This window comes from Carlito syrichta, unplaced genomic scaffold, assembly GCF_000164805.1.
Source record: "Carlito syrichta isolate Samal-C Ts95f unplaced genomic scaffold, Tarsius_syrichta-2.0.1 Scaffold303160, whole genome shotgun sequence".
In the NCBI taxonomy this organism is placed as follows: Eukaryota; Metazoa; Chordata; class Mammalia; order Primates; family Tarsiidae; genus Carlito; species Carlito syrichta.
This window is the reverse complement of record NW_007247256.1, coordinates 159,525-165,763: the sequence shown is the minus strand read 5'-3', so window position 1 is coordinate 165,763 and position 6,239 is coordinate 159,525. Positions and strand designations below refer to the sequence as shown.

The 6,239-nt window shown below is 39.5% G+C and overlaps 1 protein-coding gene across 1 annotated transcript in view; it reads left to right on the top strand.

Moving 5' to 3' along the window:
- The window catches only part of ADGRA3 (adhesion G protein-coupled receptor A3), a 131,723-nt gene that overhangs the window by 57,602 nt on the left and 67,882 nt on the right, over positions 1-6,239 (top strand). The gene's annotated exons all lie outside the window — the stretch shown is intronic.

Here is a 6,239-nt window from a genome sequence, read left to right as displayed (position 1 = left end):
GATTTATTGTAGAGATAAGGTCTTGCCAAGTTGCCCAGGCGGGTCTCGAACCCGCGGGCTTAGGCAGTCCACTCACCTCAGCATCCCAAAGCGTGGGGTTACAGGCTGAGCTATCAAGCCCTGCTATCTGTTATAATTTACGTAGACTATAAATTTGAAAGAACTTTGTATAAGCCATCATGTGTTTTTTACTTGCTTGTTTTTACTGGTTTGGGAGTAATTGGAAATAAGGCTGATTATCCATAATAGATTATTTTGGAACATATGAAAAGCAGACAAAGGCTGAGAACTGACTGATTCAACAATAGGAAGCCACTGAAAGTCATTTATGTGGGAGAATGGCATACAACCATGCTTTAGAGACAAGCAGTCGGGGAGTAGGGTTCAGCATGAAATGTTGTGCTTGGTGGAAGGTCTAGTATAAGGGTTGTCCACTCCTGTTTCTTTCTCTTTGTGGCTTTTTAGAATTCAAGTACCTTTGAAAAAACAAGTAGGGGCTTAAATAATGATATTCTTTCATCTGCATAGTAAGGAAATAGACTTCAGATTAATTGTTAGAGCAGAGCAGATTAATCCTGCTTCTTAGGAAACTTATAGATGCTTTTCAGTGTGTCCTTTAATTTTCAGGGAAAAGTATATGACCAATTTTTTTTTTTTTTTAATAAAAAATTGACTTGCCATGCAACTTTACGTATGACTCAAAGTTTGTTAAATTAATTGCATTTTGACTATTTTGTACCTGGCTTGCAAATACTTTTATTTCTGTGCTTTTCTTATCTTTTCTTGAATTTTTGTATTTTTAGTTTTGAAGACTGCATTCGAATTGGGAAAATTATGCATTTTTGAGGAAACTTTTATTGTTTGTGGATAGCTATGACTGAAGTAATGAAAAGACTCTGGAGCCAGTTTTGTTAACTTTAGTTTCAGATTGATTTTTAGTTGTGGGTTAGGGATTTGATCCATTGGCAAGTATTCTTTAGGCAAAAGAGGTGGGTGGGGCAGGGCTTATGTTAGGGTAGGTTACTATTTTCTTACAATTTCCTTTGTTTTCTGCTTCGAGAGCTAAAGTTTTTGGAAATTCGAGAACTTGCATTGTCTCTTAAGTTTTTGCCAGTTGTCTGATAACCTGTTGTGAGAATTTACAGGTCATGCAACTCAGTGGACATTTATCCTGGTGAAACATTAAGATATAAAAATAACACTACCAGGCTTCCCACTGTGAGATTTGATTGAGATTATTTGTATCCCATATAATAATAGGTGATTGTGGCTTTTACATTTAATTTATGTATGCATTTATGGAGTACAGGTGCAATTTTGTTACAAGCATAGATTGTGTAGAGTAGTGTTCTAGTTTGGACTTTGATATATTCATCACCCAAATAACATATGTTATACCTATTAAGTACTTTCTCATCATCCACCTCCCTCTTGCCCCTGACCTTTCTGATTCTCTGTTGTCTGTTGTTCCTATTGTGACTCTTTTAAATGTAACAGTCTATGGCATATACAAAAATATATCTGGATTCAGTTATTTAAATACTTTTAAAAATAAAAAATGGCAATTAAAGAATGTATTTAGGAATGTATTACAATGAGTTGCTTATAATTTGGGTTGATTTTGATACTAGATAAAGTATAAGAATTTGGTGTTTTTGTTTCCATTGACTTACCTGTCTTTGGAATTAGGTCTAGTCTTCTTCTTTTTCTTTTTTTTTTTGAGTTGGAGTCTCACTCTGTCACCCAGACTGGAGTGCACTGGCTGCTCCCAGCCACTGCAGCCTCGACCTGCTGGGCTCCGGCCATCCTTCCGCCTCAGCCTTCCAAGTAGCTGGAACTACAGGCGTGCACTATCACGCCTGGCTAATTTTTGATTTATTGCAGAGACGAGGTTTCGCCAAATTGCCCAGGCAGGTCTCGAACTCACGAGCTCAGACAGTCTACTCACCTCGGCCTCCCAAAGTGCTGGGATTACAGGCTGAGCCACCGAGCCCGGCCAGGTCTAGTCAAGGCCCACCATGGAGTCCTTTTTCCTTTCCAGTCACTGTCTCATTGTGTGCCTTTCTTTGAATACCTTTATCATTTGTATAAGTGTTCTGAATAGGCTGCTGTGGACCTCAGATTTCTGAGCAGCCCTGTGAGCCAGGCCCTATGCTGGTTGTGAAGGCGGATAACAATTTGTATTTCACATGTAGAGAAAAGCATTTTCTCTGTCTGAGTGAAAAAGAGAATATGATTTGTAATGAGACATGGCACATTGCTTAGATTAGGAATCAGAGATCTTCCTTTTACTGTTTATAAAAAAGAAGTGGATCTAGAGTGGGTCAGTGTTCTAGCTACTTCCTCTGCTGACCTATCAGCTGAAATCTCTGGATCCTTAGACTCACTGGGTATCTTAGCCAGGGTACTGGAAACTTGGCAGGCAGCCTGTAGCATTCTCGTTTAGATTTCTCATTTTGGAACAAGGCTTGGCTTGGAAACTTGAGAATTCAGAAAAACCCTTTGTTTCAATGTCAGAAGGCTCAGTAGATGTGAGTGGGGTGACGGTGTAAAATTGATGAATTCTGTATGCATTGATCTCTGCTGTTGCTGACGAATAAGTTCTCTCAAGCTGTCCCAGAAAAGTGTAACCATACTCCTAAGAGTTCTCATTCCATCCCATGTGGAAATAACTGGCAGACCAAAGAGAGAAGCTGATGACAGACTTGTATGAAGTTTTTATTCTTCACTCAGGAAGTTAATTGGCAGAACACTTGTCAGAGATCAGCAAACCAAATACTTTGCTTTTTAAAAAAAAAACACAATTATGATCAATTAGTTAAATCAATTTAATGCCTGTATTTTTCCCTAAGAGTTATACCTTTGATATTTCTCTATCAGAAATATGAGTGATAGTTATAAGATCTTCCCTTTACAATTTCCTTTGTAAAAAATGTGAGTGTATATGCCTATCTATCTGTCTATCTATCTACCTGCCTATCTATATTTATGAAGTTTGTATAAAGGACTTACTGTGTACAAAAATCATGAATGTTATTGAGTAATAAAACCATATGTAGGTAAAGTTAAATTTCCCTCCATCACTTCAGGTACATCATCCTGAGATAGCCTGTATTAATGAGTTGGTGTATGTATTTTCACATGTTCTTTTCTGTTACACCTAGGAATGTGTAGGCATAGGCTTTCAAAATACGCTATACTTGGCCGGTTATTTGAAAAAAAAAAATTTACCAACATAATATTAACATCTTTTCAAGATTTCAAAATTTAGTTCATGCTTGCTAATGGCTACATAGAACAGATTATAATTTAATCAGTCATTCTTTTTTGAAGGAATTTCCATTTGATAGCATTTCCCCTTCCTTTAACAAATCTGCATTGGTAAACACCGTGTATATACATAGATGATATATCACGTACATATAACTTTTAGGAAGTCAAATATCTGTTTAGTTAAAAAAAAAAGGAAAAGAAAAACTAAGTGAGAGAGTAAGAAACAGCAGTTTAAAGTGTGGGTATGGGTAAACAGTTCACTTACCACTACATTTCAATGAGTTTAGTATGACATTTTGCTGTTGCCATTGTCATTCTCATTTCCCTTTTGTTTTTCATTTTGGTTGAGCATCTGAGGTCTGGAGTATGATTCTACAAAAAATATGTGTAATTTTTTATGGTTTCCAAATCCAAACCAGTTATTTCACTGAGTGTTCAGCTAAACAAATGACAGTTTGTTCCAACACCTGAGGACAAATTGGTTTGTGTTGGGATTTACTGAGAGGGTGGCATGTCCTTCTTTAATATCATTCATTTCTCCATGGTATCTAAAGGAAAATATCTAATACTATACACATTAGAATCTAGTAGCCACTGTATCATGCAATTCTTTTGTTTATACTTAAATCCTACATTTGTAGATTAAATACTTATGTTCACTTACTATTATGGAATCTGGCAAACATCTAAAGAAAGTTAGATGTCTGGTCATGGTGGCTCGTGCCTGTAATCCCAGAACTTTGGGAGGCCAAGGCAGGAGGATCACTTGAGCCCAGGAGTTTGAGACCAGCCTGGGCAATATAATGAAATCTCATCTCTACAAATAAATAAAAAAAAAAATTAGCCAGGCATGGTGGCATGCACCTGTGTAGTCCCACTTACTTGGGAGGCTGAGGCAGAAGGATCACCTGAACCCAGAAAGTTGTGGCTGCACTGAGTTGTGATCATGTCACTACACTCCAGCCTGGGCAACACAGTGAGACCCTGACTCAAAAAAAAAAAAAAAAAAAAAAAAATTAGAGATCACTATGTAGAAGGTATCTCTGAGTACCCATTACCCTATTTTAACACTTAGCAATGCACAACTGGTCTTGATATAGTTTGGATATGGTTTTTATCTCCCATCTCTTAACTTCCAACCTATATTATTTTAAACATATCCCAGTAATCATATAATTTCACAGGGGATAGTGTCATAAAAATACAGATATTCATTGTAATTACATCTAGGTTACTTGAGTAAAATGTTAGGATTTATACTCCCATCGGTGTACCTTTTTCAGAATCCCTATCTGATATACTCTGATAGGCCAATAGAGGAGCACCTCTTTCCTGAATTTTTCAATTTATAAATATTCTTTTTGTTTGTTTTTTAAGTTCCTGAGCAGTTCTCCTATGAGGATCAGAATGATCCTATCCAGCCATTTTATTTTAAAAAAATTGTAAAACATGTAAACACTAATCCAGTGGTGGTCTTACTGAAGTTCATTGTGTATTAATTATGAAGTGTTGGTGATTGTGTGATATTATGTCTTCCTGGCCGGGCTTGGTGGCTCATCCTGTAATCCCAGCACTTTGGGAGGCCTAGGGGAGTGAATTGCCTGAGCCCGCGGGTTTGAGACCATCCCTGGCACCCTGACAAAACCTCGTCTCTACAATAAAATAAAAAATAGCCAGGCATGATAGCACGCATCTGTAGTTCCAGCTACTCAGAAGGCTGAGGTGGAAGGATTGCTGGAACCCAGAAGGTCAGCTCTGGGGTGGCCGTGAGCATGTGTGCCACTGCACTGTAGCCTGGGAGAAGAAGTGAGACTCCAAAAAAAAAAAAAGTCTTCCCATTCACGAATATATTGCTACTGGTATCCCAAGAGCAGCTGACATCCCTCAGATCAATTTCCTTCTCTCTCTATACTGTAGAATCCATCTGCCCCATCATCACTTTCTCCCACATGTGAAGGATTCAGCCCAGATTCCAGGTCTACTTTTAGTTTTTTTTTTTTGAGTTGGAGTCTCACTCGGTCGCCCAGACTGTAGTGCAGTGGCCGCTCCTGGTCACCGCAGCCTAGCCTGCTGGTCCCCAGTGATCCTTCCGCCTCAGCCTTCTGAGTAACCGGAATTACAGGCATGCACTACCACGCCCGGCTGATTTTTTTGATTTTATTGTAGAGATGAGGTCTCGCTGCCCAGGCGGGTCTCGAACCCGCGGGCTCAGGCAATCCACTCACCTCAGCCTCCCAAAGGCGTGGGATTACAGGCCAAGTCACCGAGCCCAACTACTTTTAGTTTTTTTAAGATTGTCTTGCTGTGTTGCCAGGCTGGCCTTGAACTCCTCCCAAGCCCAAGCAATCCTCCTGCTTCAGCCTCCCGGGTAGCTGGGACTAGAGGGGCACATTGCTGCGTTTGGCTGAGACCTCTAGGTCTAAGTTTTATCTATTCTTGATACTACAACAGGCATAATACAGATCTTGTAGTGGTTGGATCATGCTGCCATCCCAGAACCCTTAGACTCATTTTAGTATCACACGCCTCCTGAAGGTGAGGTGTACATCCTGAACAATCAGCCACTTTTATCGAGCACCTTTTATACCCCAGCATGTTAGCAGTTCTGGAGGTACTCCACTAATTAGACATGCAGGGTTCCCTTCTGCCCCCAGCCCTGGAGCTTGTAGCCAAGGTTGGAAGAAATACTTTGGTCAAATCATTATGGTATAACAAATTGCTCAAATTATAGCATAGAGTATTCTGAACTCTGTTCATTCAAAAAACTGCAAGGCTTAGGTTGTTTATTAAAGCTACCTGAAACAAAGGAAAACTAAAGAGGTTGAGTAATTTGCCCCAAACCAACGTTGAATGATATCCCAATTCTCTCTCTCTTTTTTTTTTTTCCGAGTTGGAGTCTCACTCTGTCGCCCAGACTGGAATGCAGCGGCCGCTCCCGGCCACCACAGCCTCAACCTGCTGGGCTT